The sequence below is a fragment of the Phyllostomus hastatus genome, unplaced genomic scaffold, assembly GCF_019186645.2.
Source record: "Phyllostomus hastatus isolate PE091 unplaced genomic scaffold, TTU_PhHast_1.1 phas_contig_305, whole genome shotgun sequence".
Classification (NCBI taxonomy): Eukaryota; Metazoa; Chordata; class Mammalia; order Chiroptera; family Phyllostomidae; genus Phyllostomus; species Phyllostomus hastatus.
In genome coordinates, this window is record NW_025333846.1 from 40,206 (window position 1) to 60,794 (window position 20,589).

Here is a 20,589-nt window from a genome sequence, read left to right on the forward strand (position 1 = left end):
TACTATACTCTCTGTTGTTCTTCTAACACAGATGAATATGTCATACATTTTATACTTTACACATTTATTCCTTATTGTTTATTTTCTGGCCCTTTGAGGAACACTGGAAAATCCGAACCAAGAATCTTTAACTGCAATTATTTGTTGATATATCCAAGTTCCTAAAACGATGTCTGGAACATAACGTGCTGTCAAAAAAATGGAATGGAAAGCCAGTTTGTTGGGTACTTTCTTCTAGTTGGTTTAGAATTAGATTGCTATATTTGCCTAACATTCTGTTCTCAACCTTTGTCTGGTTATATGCTTTAGATGCAAATTACTGTTGTGATCCACTGCAAAAATGTGTGTATACGTGCTTTTTAACTGAATCCTTTGGCTCATGTCTCATAATTATAATGTCCAAGCTATGATGCCACATATAAAATTTTTATTTCTTGCCTTCTACTTGTCCAACCTGTTCCATATTTCACTTTTATTCACTCTATTGAATTTTAATTATTTGGAATTTTTTTCACAGTCTATGATTTTCTCTACTAGTTTGGAAGTGATACACACTTTTCCTCACATTTTAGTACCTGCCCAGTGAATATAAAACATACTATTAACTGATCAAGGTCTGAAGTTAATCTATCCTTTTATCTTCCTTTTATGCAACAAATTACCTTGGACATTTTAATTATATTACCATCATCCATCCTAATCTCAATTTCACTGTGTATTTTATTCAATGTTTTTCTTTTTGAATCTAGAGGCTGTTTCTATTATTTTTCACTCTTCGTATTAATTTAGACTTAGTTTTTGTTTTCCCCTCTGAGTCACTGATGGGATTGCTTTCCACTCGTTTTGAGAACATTCTGTAGAAATCCCTCCAGTGAGGCCATTCTGGGGGCAGGAGCTCTCCTTCGTTGTCTGAAAAGCACGTGTGTTGCCCTGACTCCTGACAGCTGTCCCCTGAGTGTGGAGCTCTGAGTCAAATGTCATCTTCTCTCTGCTCATTGCAGGTCTGCTGGCACTGTTTCCGGCTGCTCTGTTACTGGGCAGGGTGAGTGAAGTTTGAGCATCTCCTCCTGGAAGGTCATGGGTCTGTCTTTCTGGCTCCTTTGAGAAATTCTCTTTGCACTGATGTCCTACAGCTTCGTCTTCTGTGTCAAAGTGTGAATCCTTCTTTATGATCCTCTTCCAGATTTGTTGGATGGTCTGATTTTTGGGTTGGTGTGTTTCCTCAGCTTCACCACCGCAGCTTTAAAGATTTCCTCTGAGGTCTTCCCTTCTGTTTTCTCTCTAAAAGCATCCTCTGCCTGTTTGCAGTGCACCATGGCCTTTTCTTTTTCAACTCTCCCTGCACCCACCAGGTATAGCTCAGTGACATTTTTGAGGGGTTAGCCTTTTGGGACTTATGGTCAGAGTTCCCTGTGAGACCCTGTTGAATCCCCCTTGCCTTTGGCTCCATGTCAGTGGGGTTGGAGAGGCACAGTCGAAGTTCCCCCAGTTGGTGAATATCCTCAGAGTGGCCAAGGGCTGCTGTCCTTCCCTTATGGATCTGGGTTTCCCCTTCCCTAGGCCCCATGTCTGAGCAAGCTCCTTTTCTTGACAGTTCTTGCATCCTTTTGAGAAAATATAGGTAATATTTTCCACTATTTTTAGTTGACTTCAGAGGAATCGTTAATAACCTCGATACCTGATGGGAAAGTTTGTTTTTCGTTTGTTTGGTTAGGTGTCTTTCCATAGGTTTCCTGAGCTCTTGGCTCTGATAGGGGTAATTGTTTCGTTATCTGTGTCCCTTCCGTGTCTGTTTCAGACATCTGCTTTCCCTGGGTGTTTTTCCTGTTTGAGATCAAATCCTTACATCAGCTTCCTGAATGTCAGGAGTGGGGGTTGGCCTGTAGGCTGTTCCTGAGTTCACCTGGGGCTCTCAGGTCAGCCCCTGTGGCCACTTCAGCCTCAGCCACTCTTATAGGGTGTCTGGATGGTCACCCCAGTTCATCCTCATCTCTGTCTGCCTTCCAGAGATGGGTTGAGACCTCTCATCATTGAGGCTCAGACTCCTAAGTCTGGGAGAAGACCCTGAGAAATGGGCTGAGAGTGGTGGCCAACCCCAGGCTTCCTGGGGCTGGGGTGTGATGGTTGTGAAGACAGTTTTGTGGTCTCTTCACCATGTAATTTCCACTGCAGTGGTGCAGACCTGTTCATGTGCATGAGAAGGTGAGACTTGTGTTGGAAAAGATATCAAATTGTGAGAAAACAGGAAATGTTTACAAGACCGAAACTTGTTGAGACCACAACTGCAAAGCCTTTGAGGCTTTGAGCTTGGAGAGGTGCAGAAATAGTCCCCGGGGAGCTCAGCTGGCTGGAGCACGTTCCCTGTGCGCTGAGCTGCAGTTTCTACCTCTGGTCCGGTAACATAGGAGATGTATAAGTAAATGGAACACCCAATTGATGTTTCTCTGTCTCTGTCTCTGCCTCTCTCCCTCTCTCCCTCAATCAATCAATTGAGAAAAAAGAACAACAACCCGGTCTGGGTACCTCAGTTGGTAGGAGGGCCATCCTGTGCCCCAGAGAGTTGTGGGTCCATTTCTGGTTCTGCAGCATACGGGAGGTGAGCATCGGGAATCTCTCTCTTGTGACAGGACATAGCTCAGCAGTAGCCATTCTTAGGTAGGAGCTGACCGGCAGCCATTGCCAGACAACAGCCTTTCCCAGATAAGCAGTTGTCTGAAGGTTGTATGCTAACTTTCACTTTCTGCTTGCTTTCAGCTGCCTTCTCCTCCTTTTTCTGCCTGTGTAACAAGCATACAATGAAGCCCCAGCTTAAGCTCGGTGCCCAGAGTTTGAAATTTATCTCCTCTGGGTCCACAGGCCTGAATAAACTCCACTTTGTAAACTCTGAGGCCGTTGGAGTCATCTTTTCCATAACATTTTGGTTCCCTGATGGGGAAACGACTCGCACGAGCAGGCTGTCGGCTCCAGTGAAGGTGGCCGTGGGGTGGCTGGTGGGGCCCGGTGGTGATAGGGAGGCGCACATGCCCTGGTGATTTTGGGTCCTGAGCATCCTGGGCTCCGTAGGCTCAGCCCCTGGACCGCTCTTAGACCCAGGCTGGTGGGGTGTGGACTGGTGGAATCTGGGAAGGGGTCAATCTGGTAAGTGCCCCAGGGACCAGGAGCTCGAGACCAGGCCCACCAACGTGGTAGAAGGAGGGACTGATCACCCTTCAGGCAAGAAGTCCCAGGCAGGGTTCCCACAGTTCGGGCAGGTGGGAACGTAATAAACTCGGTGTGTTTGTGTGAATGACTGTGTTTGTTGCTCCACGGGTGGAAGCCTACGGAGCGTGAGTGAGCCCTAACCTGCGGTTCCTCGGTCTGTCATACGGCATAATGGCTGGGAGTTGAACCTGAATTCTACATGGGCAGCCTTAGCTAAGACGGACCTAAGTACCCCGAGAGGGGGCAGGCCAGGCAGGCAACCTGAGCGTCCCTTCCCTTGTCTGTCAGCGCCAATGAGGAGAATTCATTAGGGGGCGGGGGTGTTCTGCCACAGTAATAGATGGCATGTATGTTGGAGATCGGACAGCAAGCCATGTGGGTGTGCCACCATTTTGGGTAAAATGGAGCATGAGCCACTTGAGTGCCGCACCATGGAGGGTGGAGCGTGCATGGTTGTCGTCATCTTGGACGATGGGTCACGTGAGAGGCCCTCCATCTTGGAACTGGGCAAGGTGCCAGGCTAAGGGCTCTCTTCAGATTATGGGCTGTGTGCTGCTGCTGTGTAGGCACCACATCAGTCTGGTTCCCTGTGTAACTGGTTCTGATAAGAATGGCTCTGGCTCTGAAGGACGTGAACTGAGGTCCAAGGCTGACAGTCTCATCTATAGGGTGTTTGCAGGGTCCGAGCTTCAGAAAACTGCAGGATGTCCCTGCAAATCTAGGGAATTTTAGTGGAAGGTACCTGTAGTGCCAAGGACTTTTGGCTGCCACATACTGAGTTTAAGTACTGAGTTTAAGTACAGTCCTTCCCAGTGTGGGAAAGGAACCAGGATTAAAAGAGAATGATGGTTAAATCTGAATGAGTACAATTATGTATAAAGAATGTAAAAGTTTTAAGCCTGGAGTAAAGGAAACCTCAACTACTTGTTTTCTGGTTTTGTGGGAACAGAGCAAATTTCTAACATTGGTGTTGTTTCTGATCAGAAACCCTCTGTACTTGAAGACCTGTTTAAGGTCACCTGTAACCAGTCGGGGAGAATGCCTTTGCCACTCAGGACCCAGGAAAGGTCATTTGGGGCTGATGAGTGCTTCAGCCAGAGGCAAAAGAGCATGTTTCTGCCCAGAGGCTGGGCGTGAAGGAGCATGTCTCTGTGAGGCACTGATGGACATATTGGTGCAAGAGAATGCCCCTACCTGTGTATTGTTCTGGAACTCTGTGGTTTGGATTTTGCTCTGTACCTGCTCTAAAAAGGAAATTGAGGATTCCAGGGAAGGTTGAAACTTCACATTCTGTAGGAAAGTAAATTATAAAATATAAAATATACAAATCAAGAAGGTTGGTGGGAAACTGCAAAAATAAATGGAAAAGTAAAAGTTTTAAGAAGAAATTATGTGGTGTTAGTTAGTAATTGATGGTATCAGGCATAGAGATGCAGTCTTGGTGGATATCAGAAGATGTATGAAAGAAAGAATGCAGGGTTTGTGAATGTTGCAGAATGTCTGGAAGTGAAGGTTTTCAGAAGCCCAGTGGATATCAGAAGGGAAAGGATTTTCCCTCACGCTTTGTATTTTTCTCCCTACCTGATCTCTCCAGACTTTGGCATTCAGAAGGAGTGAGTGGTGACATGAGGTTTCTTTGCATAAAACCAATAAGACCAGTCGCTAATAGAGGTTTTGTTAACCGAGACTTTGACTGGAATGTCACGCCTGAAGGAGGCATGTATGGGTTCTGCTCATCACCAGAAAGCCCTGAGAAACTGGGATCGACTTGCAAAGCTAGCATAAGCCCACGAGAAAAGCTTAGTACTTTAGTTGGTTGTGCAGTTCATGGCAGTCTTTCCAGGGAAGGAACGAAGGTTGCTTTCATGAAAGATGGCCAGAAAGGAACCTGTGGGCACAATGGAAGCCTCAAGGATTTGAGTGAAACAACTGGAACAGGCGAAGCCAGATGGCGGATGTGTAGCTCTGTTTCTGTGCCCTGAGGGGCGGTCTGAGAAGTCAGTCTAAAGGTTCCCTGTATGAGTTCCAGCAAAGCAGACGTAAAGATCATAAGTGATCCAGGCTGCTCTTGGTGTGTTTATGCAAATGAAGAGTCAAAATTAAAAGTGGGACTCAAAGTAGTCCCTTTAGTAACAGTGAGGGTGATCTTAAGGAGAAAAATTGTGGTTCAAGGAAAATCACAATACTCAATATTGGATATCAGAATGGCGCAGCTAACTGTCTTGAAAGTTTGTTTTCATTTGAAAGTTGGAACTGGTTTTGTAATATCATCAAAGATGCACAGTCTACAGGTACAGAGGACCTGTCAAATCGCCATTGCTGAGTGTCATTGCAGGAAAGACCTCGCAACTGAACGTCTTCCCAAAAGACTGTCTCACAGGCACAGAGACTGGTTTGGGGACTATTGTGTGAATTAACCTGTGTGTTCTTCTGTTTTCATAGGGTGTATGCCTATGACTTCACTACCTCAGTGTTTGGTTGCAATATAGGCCTCACTTGAGGAGCCCATTTTTTATCATCGCGCCCTGAAACTCAACAGTTTGGCTGAACTAAGTAGTTGGGTTAGTGAGTGGTGCAGGCGATCTGTGGGCTTCACTTTAGAATTGATTTTCCCTCTTCTGTCTTGATGGCTTGGACAGGAAGGGTTCAGATATCTGAAAGGAGGGAAATCCTAATATATTCCCCTCAGTCCGAGTGAAGTATAATGGGCCACAAGAGTTTTGGACATGTGTAGCATGCCTTGTACACCTTCCTCCAGATAAGCCATTCTTTACTTAAGTTCCTGCCTTTGTCATTTAGTGGTTATGATTTAATTGAGCCTTGCAACTCTTTCCAAATCTGTCATCTCCAGAATATGACCAGGATGCCAACGGTCCAGTAATGCCAGTCTTTGGACACCAAGCCTGCGACTTTCTGGTGACAGCCAACTGACCAGGATTCTGCAAGGTCCTTCCCCTTACAGGAAGGACTCCCTCCGTGCTGCACACACCCCCCTTTCAGGGCACCCCTGACCCAAGGGTAGGTAGAACGATGTCCATGTCCAGCTGAGAGTAGTTACAAGAAGATGAGAACTTTGTCCATTGTCCTTTAAAAGAATTTATAGTGGGTGTATATCTGAAATGAAAGATTGTTACAGGGTGCAGCCAAGAGCGGGGGACCCCAAATGGGCATTTAAAATGGGGTCCAGAACTCAAGGCGTCCAGGAGATTTTAAGATGTCTTCACCCCTTCCCCCACAGGTGTGAGTTGGGGGAAGGGACACATGGAGCAAGAACATGCAGGGCTGTTCTGTACAGCAACCGCTTTACAGGTAACCCATGGCATAGTCATTTGCTGTACCTATAGCCTTCAGTTGGTCTCTTAGATATGCTGAATAGCTGTGGCCATGCTGTGGGCCAGGGAGTTAAAAAAAAGGCTCCCCCCACCCAAGATGAGACTGGGAGGCAGGTCCCCCAAGTTATAGCACCTGCGTGGGAGCTCAGAGAAGATTGTCTCCATGATATGGGGCCACACCTGCCCAGACCCATGATGGCAGCTGGACGGGTGCAGGTACCGGCCCATCCAGGATCTTCAGGCCATCAACGAAGCAGCCGTCACCCTCCACCTTGTCATCCTGAACCTGTACGTGCTCCTGAGCCAGTTTTCCCCAGCGGCAACGTGGTTTACCTTCCTTGATCTGAAGGATGCCTTTTTCTGTATTCCTGTGGCACCTTCCAGCCAACCCATTTTTGCCTTCAAATGGAAAGATCTGCACACAGTGGTCAAGACTCAGCTGGCCTGGAATAGACTGCCCCAGGGGTTTACGAACTCCCCAACACTATTTGGGAAAGCCTTAGCAAGAGACCTGAAGCCCCTCAGTGAGGGGGAACCAGACCTGATGATTGTGCAGTACATGGACGACCTCCTCCTGGTGGCCCCATCCCAGGAACAGTGCTGGGAGGGAACGCACACACTGCTGAAGCGCCTGGCTGAATTAAGGAAAGAACACCTGAAGCACATCCTGAACACACTCCTACTCTTCATGTCGAGTTGCAGAGGGTGCGTGCTGTGTATCTGAAGTGCCCCCACAGCCGTCCATGCAGTCCTCAGTCATGGCCTTTTATGGTGCTCCATTGGGTTTGCCTGCCCCAGTGGCCTGTGAGCTCCCTCGGGGCTCCAGCAGTGTCGCCAGGCACAGAGCTCAGCAACCAGGCTTGTCAGAAGTACTCCCAGTGTGATCAGGGGCGCGGATGGAAAATGGCAGAGTTGCCAACACCCTCCAGAAACCCGTCTGATTTCTGAGAAAAATGCTCATTCTCCTGAGAAAAAGCCAGCCTGCACCCTGCTGCTGTGAAACTCGGCCCCTCTACCAGGCTTTGAAGGGTCTGGACACTAAGCCCCTAGAATGGGGAGGAAATGAAGAGATAGCCTTCCAAGATATCAAGGGGTGCCTCAGTGATGTTCCTGCCCTTAGACTGCCAGATCTGGGGCGGCCTTTTGAACTGTATACCCACAAGAGAGACAAGGAAGCCCTTGGGTCCTGACCCAGCCTGTCGGACCATGGCAACACCTGGTGGCTTACCTGTCTAAGCAGTTGGACCACGTCGCCACCGGCTGGCCGCCTTGGTTGAGGGCAGTCGCTGCTACCGTGACCCTCTTGTAAGAGGAAGGCAAGTTAACTCTAGGCAAAGAAGTCAGTCTTCACGTACCACAAGCAGTGAATAGCCTCCTAGCTGGGCAGGGGCATAAGTGGCTGACTCAGTACCAGGGCATCCTTCAAGAAAACCCGAGGGTGCATGTTAAGACCGTGAAATGAGTCAATCCGGCCACCTACTTACTGGCAGAATTTGGGGAGCCAGACCATGACTGTCTCGAAGTAACTGAAGAGGTCCACACCAACCAGCTAAACCTCCGAGTCCCGCCCCTTGCCTGACCTGATGTCACCTACTGCACGGATGGGAGCATCTATATGGTTGAGGGCAGGAGAGTCGCCGGGTATGCAGTAGTGGATGACTGCGGAATAGTGGAGACTGCCAGATGGGAGAATATATATTCCACAAGGGCAAGCCAGCAATCTAGTAAAGCAGTGCCATGCCCTCACCCACATGGGCAAGACCTTCATAGAACATCTGCTGAAGAGGTATTTCTATTTCCCCAACCTGGCAGCACTTTGTGCTTCCACCTCAGCAGAATGCATAACATGTGCTCAGAACAACGCCACCGGGCTCCCGGAGATGAGGCCAGGGATACAGCACACTGGCAGACAACCCTTTGAAGACCTGCAAATAGACTTTACTGAAGACAAGCCTAGCCGAAGGTTAAAATACCTCCTGGTAATTGTGTGCACCTTCTCTGGATGGGTTGAGGCTTTCCCCACCAAGACGGAGAAAAGCCGGGAAGTCACCTGAGCCCTCCTGAGAGAGGTCATCCCAAGGTGTGGATTGCCTCTGACCATTGGAAGTGACAACAGGCCGGCCTTTGTCTCACAAATTGTCCAAGAAACAGCCAAGCTTCTGAACATCGTGTGGAAACTACACACTGCCTATCAACCCCAGAGTTCTGAGGGGAAGGTAGAGTGGATGAACTGGACTCTTAAAGAAACCTTAGCTAAATTTTACCAGGAAACTGGACTGCCCTGGATGGACTTGCTGCTGCCAGCATTGCTTAGGTTGCAGGGATCACCCCTTGGATCCACTATAGCCAGGCCAAAAGAGCAGCAGATCCTGAGGACCCGAGGACTAGGCCTGCACTTAGACTACCCACGCTGAGGCTCCGGAGGATTCCAGCCAGTAAAGAAGACACCAAGGAATGGACCGTTGTTCTGCAGGGTACCTGACTTTGATTGGCACCTTTGCAGGAGTACTGGGGATTGGACTAGTTACTGTGGCCCCTGTGCAATGGAATCCTGAGGAGCAGATCGCCCTAGGAATAGTTTATCTCTGTTTGGTCTCTGCATTTGGGTTTATTGTATGCTTTGCTTAACAAATGCGGCCCCTGTCTCAGCCCCAGCCTACAAATGTAATACCCCCAGGCATAGGATTATGCTCAGTGGTAGAGTGGTCTCTTACTATTTCCCAGGGTCAGCTTTCAGCTCCTCCACTGACATGCCATTGGGTTGCGTTCAGCCACAGCAATCCCTCTGCACTTGGGGAGGGAAAGTACACTGGACTGGAGTAATATCCAGGACCATAGGATACCAGCCCCAGAGGTGTCAGGCATATGGGACCCTGCATCCTCTGGACCTTGGTCCAACACCTGGAGGCCACGGTGACTCGCAGGGCAGCTGCCAAAGTGTTAGCTCTCCAGCGGTACGAACACCAGTATCAGCAGTTGTAATCCTCCCCAGCACCTCAGCCATATAGCCAGGTACATAGTGATGCTAAGGAAAAAAAACACCTTCTAGCATCAAAGGGGGGATTGTGATAGGACATAGCTGAGCAGTAGCCATTCTTAGGTAGGAGCTGACCAGCAGCGGTTCCCAGACAGCAGCCTTTTCCAGATAAGCAGTTGTCTCAAGGTCGTATGCTAACTTTCACTTTCTGCTTGCTTTCAGCAGCTGCCTTCTTCCTCCTCCTTCTGCCTGTGTAACAAGCATATAAGGAAGCCCCAGCCTAAGCTGGCTGCCCAGAATTTGGAATTTATCTCCTCTGGTCCGCATGGCTGAATACACTCCACTTCGTAAACTCCCAGGCCGTCTGAGTTGTCTTTTCCATAACACTGTCACAGTGATCTCTCTCTCTCTCTCTCTCTCTCTCTCTCTCTCTCTCTCTCTCTCTCTAAAATCAATGAAATGTCCTTGGGTGGGAATTATGAACATCTGTGATGCATGGACTCCGTCTCTAGACAGGAACAGGTACAAACTCACATGTAAAAGGCACTGATACGAGCCCGTGTGACAACCTGCAGCCTGTTTTACCATCGGCCTCCCACCACTGAGTCTCCTGATCACGTCCAACATACCTAAGGATGTGCAATTTCCCACCTTCATTAAATTCTAGTTTATGTAAAGTAAAATTCATTACTTGTTTAGTAGATTTAATATTCGGTTTTGTAAACATTTTTCTAACAAGTTTGGGTATTTCCCATTACCTTGAATACATGTTCACATGTTACACTGTGTGTTCAGTTTATCTTATATTTTATTTTATATTTCCTTTTGATTCCCTGAAACCATTTTCATCACCTCACCTCGGAGAATCACTAATCCATTCTCTGGATCTTTGAGCTTGGGTTTTTCATTTGTTTGTTTCTTTTATATCCCACATAGGAGATCATAAAATATCTGTGTTTCTCAGTCTGACTTAATTTCTCTTAACAAATGCCCTTGAGATCCATCTATGTCATTGCAAATGGAAATATTTGGGGCATTTTATTGCTCAACACTATTCTGCATTCATCACTTTTTCCTCTTCCATTCCTCCATATATGGATCTTTGGTTCCTTCCTGTTCTTGGCTATTGTAAGTCACACTGCAGAGATTTTTGTTTTCTGTAGCTACATACCCAGAAGAAATGCTGGATCATATGGTAGTTCTGTCTTTAATTTTTTAAATCATCACCTGAGGACATTTGTGTTTATTGTTTTTACAGAAAGAAGAAGGGAAACATTAAGAAAAGAGAGAAGCATTGATCAATCCCTTACAGCATTCACCCCACTGTGGGTGGAACCCACAATCCTCCGCTCCAGGAGATGCTCCATCCAACCCAGACATGCCGACCAGTCCAGCTATTTTTAACTTTCTTTCTTTCATTTGCATGAAACATCTTCCTCTACCCTCCACTTTCTGTCTCTGTGCGCCTTCTGTCCTGATGTGGGTCTCTTGTGGACAGAGTGTGTATAGGTCTTGTTTTCTTGTCCATTCAGCTGCCCCATGTCTTTAGCTGGAGCACTTAGTCCATTTACATTTACAGTGATTGTAGATGAGTACATGTTTATCACATTTGAGTATTTGTAAGAGCTTCTTTTTTCAATTCTTTCTTCTTAAATAAGTCCTTTTAGATTTCTTGTAACTGTGGTTTGGTGGTGATGAACTCCTTTACCTTTTTCTTGTCTGGGAAGATCTTTGTCACTCCTTCAATTTATTTAATTTTTGACCTACTTATTTAAATCTGCACTCAAGGTTATGTTTTCATTGATTTTTTTAGAGAGAGAGAGAGAAAGCTAGATAGAGAAAAATATCCATGTGAGAGAAACATCAATTTACTGCCCCTGTGATCAAGAATAGAACTTGCCATCTAAGTATGTGCCTCGACCAGGCACTGAAACTTCCAGCTTTTGGTGTCCCAGAAAACACTGCAAGGAACTGAGGGGAAACAGCCAGGACTCTCCTCCAATTTGAAATGAGAGCCTTTCTGTGCAGAGCCCTCTTACAGGAGCCAGTTTGGACAGCTCCTGCCCTCACTTCCTCCTCCTCCTCCTTGTCCTTCCTGTCCTCACTCAGCTCAGACTTCAAAGTCACAGACAGGAGCAGGACGCAGATTTTGCAGGTAAAGAAACATGGGTGATTGTGTATGTGTAGGGGGGAGCAGCAGGGAAATGTGGGATGTGGAGCGTCAGAGTCCCCTCCCCCGGGGATCCCAGTTAAACCTCCCATCAAACTTGCTCCCAGTGCAGATTTCTCCTTGCTTTCTGTTTCTTGTCCCTATTGACTGACTTTGGGCTGTGATCTGCTATAAAAGCTGAGCCCTGCACATTAGCCATTCTTACTGGTAAGCTGCTCAGGGGATATTTGTACAAATAAGTGATGCACTTCACCACTTAATGGAAATTATCAATAAACTTGAAGCTTTTCAGGACAGAGCCAGGTGAGTGGCAGAGTTGGCTCTGGGGCAGCTGGTGGGTGGGAAGCGCTGGGAGGTGTCAGAGGCGGGGCTCCCACACCCAGAGCCAACAGCCCCTTGTGGCCAAAGCTGATTTGCAAAATACTGGGATTCCTCTTCTCAAGTTACAAGAAGGGCTTTTCTATTCTCCAGCCTTAAGGCATGAAGACACACAGGCCTTTCTTCACACAGAATGTCTGTCTTTCTGACAGTGTTTCAAGTGTGTATTCGAAGGCTCCTATCAGAGGAGTCTGCCCTTCCCAACTGGCATTTTCAGCCTGTCCCAGGCAAAGTCCCCTGCACTCCCACTTCTTGGACAGCTCTCCCCAGTGCCAAACCTGTGTAGGCAGCGAGGCGACAAAATATTTACAATAAAATACCATGGTCCTGTGACAGTGAGCATTGATGAATAAGGAAAGGGTCACCTTTTTCTCAGATGTAGCTGAACATCAAGGTTAGAGGGAATCAACAAGCAGAGGGAGTTTTGATCAATTTACTTATTTAACAATATGTGTTGTGAAAAACTCTGTGTCCAGTAATGTGCTTGTCCCAGGTCACAAGGGAATACTGGACTGGACACCCTCCTGGAGATTCCCGCATCACGAAGCTTCCAACTGACCAGGGCAGAGTAGAGAGAGCAGATGCAGAACTTCCGACAGAAATCTCTGCTCCATGGGGCCCCCTGGGAGCTCTAGGAAAGCCAATAGTGAGGGGACCTCAGCACAGCTGTACTGTGGGTGGGGACAGTGTTGGGGAGAGAGGCACTGGAGAAAAAAAAACAGGTTTTAGTTAAAAACTGTGTTGAGTTTTTTTAAAATTATCAGGGTGAAAAGGGACTGAGGATAAGAGAATCAGTCAGGAGTGTGACAGGGAAACCAGTCCTAGTGGCCTGGATCAGCCTGAAGGAGGAAGCAGGGACTTCTGCATGTTTTGGAGGTCAAGTGCGTGGGACAGATGAGCAAACGTGAGGAGAGAGGAGCTGTAGGTGACCCCACGACTCCACAGGAGCCCCAGGCTAAAAGGCTGAGGCCATCTGCTGAACCAGAAGTGAGGGTGTGGGGAGTTGGTGAGGAACTGGATGATCCCATGACCTGAAGGCAGCACTGGCTGGAGAGCATGGAGGTCAAGGGTTTCCTGTGGATAGTTCTATGTGAGATACCCATGAACTTGCCCAGTGGACAGGCTGAGTGGGCTATGAAAGTTCAGACCTCTGTGGAGGGTCTAAGCTACAGATAAAGTTCAAATGGTGGTCAGAGCAACAGGTTACTGAGGTGACCCAGGAAGGGCACTTGGAAGTCAGGCTGAGGAGGCACCTGAAGCCTGTATGTTTTTGCAGAGGAAGAGCAGGAAGCAAAAAGGAGACTGACCAGGGGAGTGGAGCAGAAGTGCTGGGAAGGAGGAGAAATCAAGTAGCCAGTCTAGGGGAAGAAGGGGCTGCTGGCTGCAGGAGGTTCGGTTTGCAGTTACTCTCCATTTCCCTGAAATGAGTTGTGTTTCTTACCCACAGGAACTCACACGACAATGGCAGCTCCATTGCACAGCTCGAGTTTCAGCATCAGCAAACCCGGGACCAGCCATGGTGAGAGGGGACTTGGGCTCCCCAGGCCAGGCTGAAGGAAGGGACCTGGTGGGGGCTCTCCTGTCCTGTCTGCCAGTCCCCAGCTGAGCAAGATCCAAATACCTCCAACCCCATTTCTCATTTTGTCATTATCGACTCTGCTCTTTCTTTCCCATTGACCCTCCACCCTGGCCCCTCCTCATGTGGCATCACCACTCAGAGGAAGAGAGGTTACAGTGTCCTGAGTGATCCAGGCTTGATGAGGGTTCTTGTCCCCTATTTCCTAACATGTGCACACATCAAGAGGGCCCACTCTAGCCTCTCTGCACTTTCTCTGCCCCTCTCTTCAGTCCCCGTGAGGGTGGGAAGGAGGAACGTGAGAGCAAAGGAGAATTTATTCAAGTCTCTGTGGTCCCTGCTCCTGGTGGCCTCACTGTAACCAACAAATTCCACAGGCTGGCTCACTCCATTTCTCACATAAACCCCCTTTTATGCCCTTGTCTATAGAAAGTAACTGCATCCGTTGAATTCATGGTGGTTTGCAAACCACACCACAATGTAGTGGCCTAGAAACATCAATCATTTTGTCGGCAATTCCATGGTCTGAGTCAGCTGGGCCCCTCTCAGGCAGACTGGCTCATGCACCTAGTTGTAAGTGGTAGTTCGGTGCATAACTGGATAATCTTTTCTTTTTTAGATTAAATGTATCAGGGTGAGAGTGGTTAATAACACTATTTAAGGTTCACGTGTACAATCCTATCATCCATCACCTGTATACTCATAGATGTTTTGGGGGTACTTACCCAAAGCCTTACCTCCTCCCATCACCACGCATTTGACCTTGTTGACCCTGTTCCACTTCCCCCTTTCTGTTTTCCTTCTGGTAAACATCATTTTGTTGTCTGTGTCAATGAATTTGTTTTGTATTTTTCACCTGAGGCTTCCTATTTTATATCCCACATGCGAGTGGAATCATATGGCTGTTTGTTTTTTTTTTTTTCATGTGACTTATTTCATCTAGCATGATTCTCTCAAGATCCAGCAACTGGATAATTTGGGATTAGACATGTCTCAATCCCAGTCCTCAATCCCAATTTTCATGGATGTGTCTGCTAGTCAGCAAGATCTTTGGCAGGCCAGGGTGACAGGCCTAAGTGGGCCTGTGTCCCTCATTACCCAGTAGGCAAGTCCAGCCTCTTCCCAAGGCAGCTGCAGGGCTCTGTGGGTCAGAAGGACACAGCCAGCTCCGCACATCCACACATTTAAGACCCATGCTGGCATCACACACCTACTACTCTATTGTCCAGAATGAGTCACCCAGCCCACCTGGTTTCAAGCTGTGGGGAATGGACTCAGTCTTTATAAGCAGGGCTGCAGATCCACATCCCAGGAGGCTCATGTCCCAATGGGAACAGTCCGTGGCCACAGCAGCACTCTGTCACATAGATCGCTGTGTGCCCTCAGCATTGGCAAACTGCTCCAGGGTGGAGCTGGCCTGTGCTGCCCTTTTGTTTCACCTCCCAGGATCTTCCCACTTCTTGTGTGGTGACAGCTGACACCCTCAGGGTGTCCCTAGGTGGAGTCTTCCACTGTGATGCTAATGGCACAGTGATCTGAACTCCTACCCACATTCCCCTTGTTGGTAGCCATCCTGTGTCCCATGTACTCAGCTTCTGGAAACTTACTTCTCTCATCCCAGGATGCTGGTTATCAAACGTGGGAAACTCGCCCCCAGGGAAGGTTTGGCTACTCGCCGGATGAGCTATAGGTTCCCCATAGAGTGTGTGGAAGATGGGGAATCACTACTGATCTTGTGGAAGCCAGAGATGGGGGTTCTGCCAAATCTATCTTCTAATTGCTAGGTATTTTGAAAAATCATTCCAGTTACAGAACAGGCAGAATGGGGCATACTGGACATAAAGAGGCCAGTCAGGGGACAGCTGAGGCATGGATGTTGATGTAGGTTGGTCTGGTATGATGGTCTTCTACCTGGAGAGAAGTGGTCAGGTTGTGGATGAAGGCAAGAGAACATTCTAGTGGCTTGGATCTGGAAAGCAAAGGGAAGAGAGGAATCAAGGGAGATTCCTAGACTTTTGGTCTGAGGACATGGGTGACGGCGATGATATCTCTGAAAGGGAAATTCAGTCAGTACTCGTGTCTCTAACGTCATCCTTTTGACCCTTGGGCATGGACTCTGAGCAGAGACAATGGCTGTGTGTGATACAGGGTCTTCCTGCAGGCGACAGTCTCACTCAAGGGCCGTGCTGGAGTGTCTTCTTTGTCAGAGAGACAGGCGCTCAATGTGCTTGTCCCTTGCCTTGCATGGTCCTGGGCTGTGCTCACCAAATCCTGAAGCCTTCCTAGATAAGGCACATTAAAGAGAAACAGAGGTTTACTAAAGGGAAATGCGGAAACAGCTAAGCAGATGATTTGGTGTTTAACTGAGGGATGGTCACTTTGAAAACATCCTGCAGTTAGTAGGCTATGGTGTTCTGTCTTTAATATGCAGCTTTCCCATGAAGCACATAAGGCCTAACCAATGGAGCCTAAGAAAGTGTAATTCTACTGGTACAAACCTGTATGAGTTGTTATTGATGCTGTTTTATCATTATTTAAGTGTGAAGGGCTTTTACATTAACTCCAGAGAACTGTCTATACTTTCTGGTTCTAAGTTCAACATGTTAATTTAAAACAGGAAAATGTCATTATATTTCTACACACAGTCATAATTTTTTAAAGATTTTATTTATTTATTTTAAATATTTTATTTATTTATTTTTAGAGAGGGAAAGGAGGGAGAGAGAGAGAGAGAGAGAGAGAGAGAGAGAGAGAGAGAGAGAGAGAGAGAAACATCAATGTGTGGTTGCTGGGGGCCGTAGCCTGCAACCCAGGCATGTGCTCTGGCTGGGAATTGACCCTGCGATGTTTTGGTACAGTCATAATTTTAAGTAAGGTGTTTTGTGTTTCTGTGGGTCACAGTCCCTAACAAGAGAGCTGTGTATGTGACATATAAAGGGATACTCCTTTCTGCCCAGGTGCCCTTCTCACCCTGCAAGCATGGAGACCCTGAATTACCTGCCTCCCTGGTTTCTTCATGGGAAGAAGAAAAGATCCCTTGTGACTATGATGAGGGGTGAAGGGATCTTCCACTGTGATGTCCCATAGTCAGCTTTTGTGTCACTTCCTGCCTTGGCTTAGGAGGGACAGCACATACAGTGGCTCAGAGTTCTCATTTACACCCTAGAATGCCCTCCTTCGTGGGCCCTAAGCTGTCAAGGGTCAGAGTGAGCAGCCCAAGGAACTCTGGAGACATGCTCAGGATTCGCGAAGTCCTGCTGTAGGAATCTGGGACCCAGGGCTTCCTCAGAGCTCCTGTGAGTGGAGGGGTTGATCACAGGACAGGACATAAGCAGGCAACAGAGACGGGCACTACTAGGTATGGGGCCTGCAGGAGGAATGCTGGAGGTCAATCCTCACACTGTGGTTTTTGTTTCCTGCTGTCCCAGGGCTTGGAAACCAAGACCCCAGAGAGTCACAACTGAGACTAGTCTTAGTGGGTAAGACCGGAGCCAGAAAAAGTGCCACAGGAACAGCATCTTTGGGAAGAAAGTGTTTCATTCTAGCATCATAGAAAAATCTGTCACCAAGGTCTGTGAGAAAGGGAGTAACACCTGGACTGGGAGAGAAAGGGTAGTCGTGGACACACCTGGACTTTTGGACACCGAGGTGCCGGATGCTGACACACAAAAGGAGATTGCTCGTTGCATCCTCCTGACATCCCCGGGGCCTCATGCACTGCTCCTGGGGGGTCCCACTGGGCCGCTACACAAAGGAAGAACAAGAGGCCATGGAGAAGTTGCTGATGATGTTTGGTGCCACAGCTAGGAGATTCATGATTCTCTTATTCACCCCAAAGGATGAGTTGGACAATGTGGACTTCTGTGATTACATAAAGGAAGCCCCAGAATTCATTCAGGATCTGAGGAAAGATTTCAAGGATCGCCACTGTTTGTTCAACAATAAGGCAACAGGGGCTGAGCAGGAGGCCCCGAGGGCACAGCTGCTGGACCTGGTCCAGTGCATGGTGACGGAGAACGAGGCAGGATTCTACACTAATGAGATGTACCAAAGGTCTGAGGAGGAGACTAAGAAACAGATACGAGTGGTACAAGAGGAGTGCAGAGCTGAGCTGGAGAGGGAGAAGAAGTGGATAAGAGAGGAGTATGAGGAGAAAATCAGAAACCTGGAGGATAGCCTGGAGCAGGAAAGGAGAAAGGCAGAAATGGAGCAGGTGTTGGCAGACAGGGAAAGCACTATGTTTCCAGGCAGGAAAATGCCAGGGGTGAAGTTGAGAGTGTGAGTAATATACTTCACAGCCTCGTGCAAATATTGATGTTTGCTGGGCCTTTTTTACGTTTATTGTTCAAGTAAAATTTAGCTCATTGAAAATCTATGTGTATTTCCTGTGAATTTTGGCTGCCCCCTCCCTATATCATTCATTCCCCCTTAGTCAGAGCTCCCTGTTTCTGTCCCTCAGGCTCTCAGGACTAGGGAGGGTGGGAAAGTTCACTGTTGACAGTTGATTGAGTTAACCCAGGAGGGACACATTCTCAAACTGTAAAAATTCAGGGAAAAGTATGGATGCTTCCTATCTTCTGAACTTTGTCTCAGACACACAGCAAAGGAATGCAGGAGACCAAAGTGGGTGAGCCCGGGCCTGCTCTACTTATCCTTAGTAACTATTTCTCCTCCAGATTCTTTCTAGGTGGGCAGAGAATCTCTACCTGTGGCTTCCACTTTTTATTTTTGCCTGTAAGACCTCTGTGTTTATTTTACCCATATGGTTAGTAATCTATAGATAGACATGCTTATAGAATTCCTTCTTCATTAACATGAATTTGTTGCATTACATTCTAACATGTGGACTGAAATTGTTCCTTATTATCGGCCCCCTGAAGGACAAAGAGCTGTTTGAAAAATGGATGACTCAGAACTCAGCAAAGGCAATGACAGAAAGGGCAAAGGACATGGATTCAAGAATGTTCAGAGTATTCAGATGTTCCTATAGAAGTGCTTTGACCAGCCTCAATGAGAGCACGTTGCCAAATAACTAGTTCTCTCTTTTGCTTGGGAAACCAAACGATGCCACCGCACCGCCATCACCCTGCACCTTGATGACTCCCTGCTGGGAGGGTGATCTGCACACTGCTCCCTACCCCCTGAGTTGTTTCCTTAGTGTTACTATAATAAACCTTTTCTATTCTTTCGTATCTGTGCAAAACTGGAAATCTTTTACCTTAGGAAAAACCACTGATACTTCTTCTAAGAGCACAGGGAAGAATTTCACTTTTTGGTAAAATGTCAAGATGGTTTCTGGCACCTTCCAAGATTTCCTGGTTACAAATGAGCTCCCTTTATTGTATGAATAACAGCAGTGCACATCTATCCCTTCCTTCCTGGGGAATCCTACCTGAGTAATTTCTAGGAGTTCCCAAAGCACATTTCCATGTTCTAGCAGCAGCTTCTGGTGGTCACACACCCAGAGGGAACTTCGGTGGTCTGCCTGGGGAATGAACTAAGGGACCACAGTGCAGGTCAGGTCTGGTCACCACTGGCCAAAAAGGAGAGAGGACAATCTGGTTCCTTTTTTTGAAAAGTGAACATAATAGTAACAAATGGTTTCACATCCTGAAAGAGATCAACCACTTTGCCTTTGTGAGAGGGTGATAATTTATGACATGTCTGTCCCTCTTGGGCTGTAGGATAAGCCCTTCCCTGTTCCAAAAGGAAAACCATCAGCTTGGTCCTATAATGCCCAGTGGTACCTGGGGATCCCATCCCTGTGACTTCCAAAATCTGCCGTGACAAAGCCAAAGGCTACAGAAAGTTCTGTATGTGTTGTTACTGAGGAACCAGGTAGAGAACTGAATTGCAGGTTTGCAGGGCCTGGACACGATGAACACAAGACAGTGGCACATGACTCAGAGCACAGAGGGACACAGGAGGGGGCAGCTCAGAATGTTCCTCTAAGAGCAGCAAGGACTTGGGACTGTCCATGCTGCGGAAGTGTTCCTTGAACCAAGGTTCACCAAGTCTTCAAAGGGTGGGGTAAGAAATATTTTGGGAGGGCCTCATGGACACCAGGCACTTGGTACACAGTGATGAGTAAAGAAACCAATACTTTGTCCCTGGCACACCAGCATCAAATCAGTGTGAGCCTTGTGGTGTCTTGGATGAGATGGCAATCTTTCCATAGGAAGGTCAGGTAGAAGGTAAATCTGCACGTGGACTATGCAGCTGCACTCGATCTTCTGTCCTACACCATGGGCTGTCCTGCTGTGTTCTCTGCATCACAGGGAAGGGGCGGGGGACATTCCTTGTTGTTTTGCCCCTGAGAGGTCGCCACCAGGGTCTGCCCCTGCAGTCTGAAGCACATGCTTCCACCAGGAAGGACTGGTGCCAAGTAGCTATTCACCTTCTCACCTGAGAGATTCAAAAGATTTGAAAATATCTGTACCACCATTTTGATTTCCCCTGCCCCCTGAGTTTACAACATTCTTTCTACATTTGGGGATTTTTTAAGACATGATATTATTTGGCCAGGTGTCTTATATCTCACCTCCCCTCTTGGTCTGAAGAAAAACACTTGGAAACACTTGGGAAGGGTTGGCAGGTGTTGGGGAGGGGAGGAAGAGGGTCGCCCTGAGGAAAGAGGAGGAAGAGGAGGAATACGATGGAGACTGGCCCACACAGGACTGGACGCCAGATTCACCCCAAGCGTTCCCTGTGAGCAGGGTCAGGGATTGTGGGAGTCCACAGGGGACACCATCAGAGGGAGGAAATGAAAAAATGTGAACAATGGGAGAGGAAGAATCTGAGACGGAACAAACCTCTGCCACAATTGGTTTGGGAGGGGAGGGGGAGGCGAAGCAGGTCAATCGAGGTGGTACCTCCATATGGTCCCCTCGACACGCACACTATCCAGCTGCATCCCCGGGGCACTGGGGCTCCTTAGAGCACTGAGACGAAAAGT

The 20,589-nt window shown here is 47.7% G+C and overlaps 1 pseudogene; it reads left to right on the forward strand.

Annotated features, from left to right (window-relative positions):
* LOC123819334 overlaps window positions 1-18,802 on the forward strand; it is a 37,526-nt pseudogene extending 18,724 nt beyond the window's left edge.
* The last annotated feature ends 1,787 nt before the right edge of the window (window positions 18,803-20,589 follow it).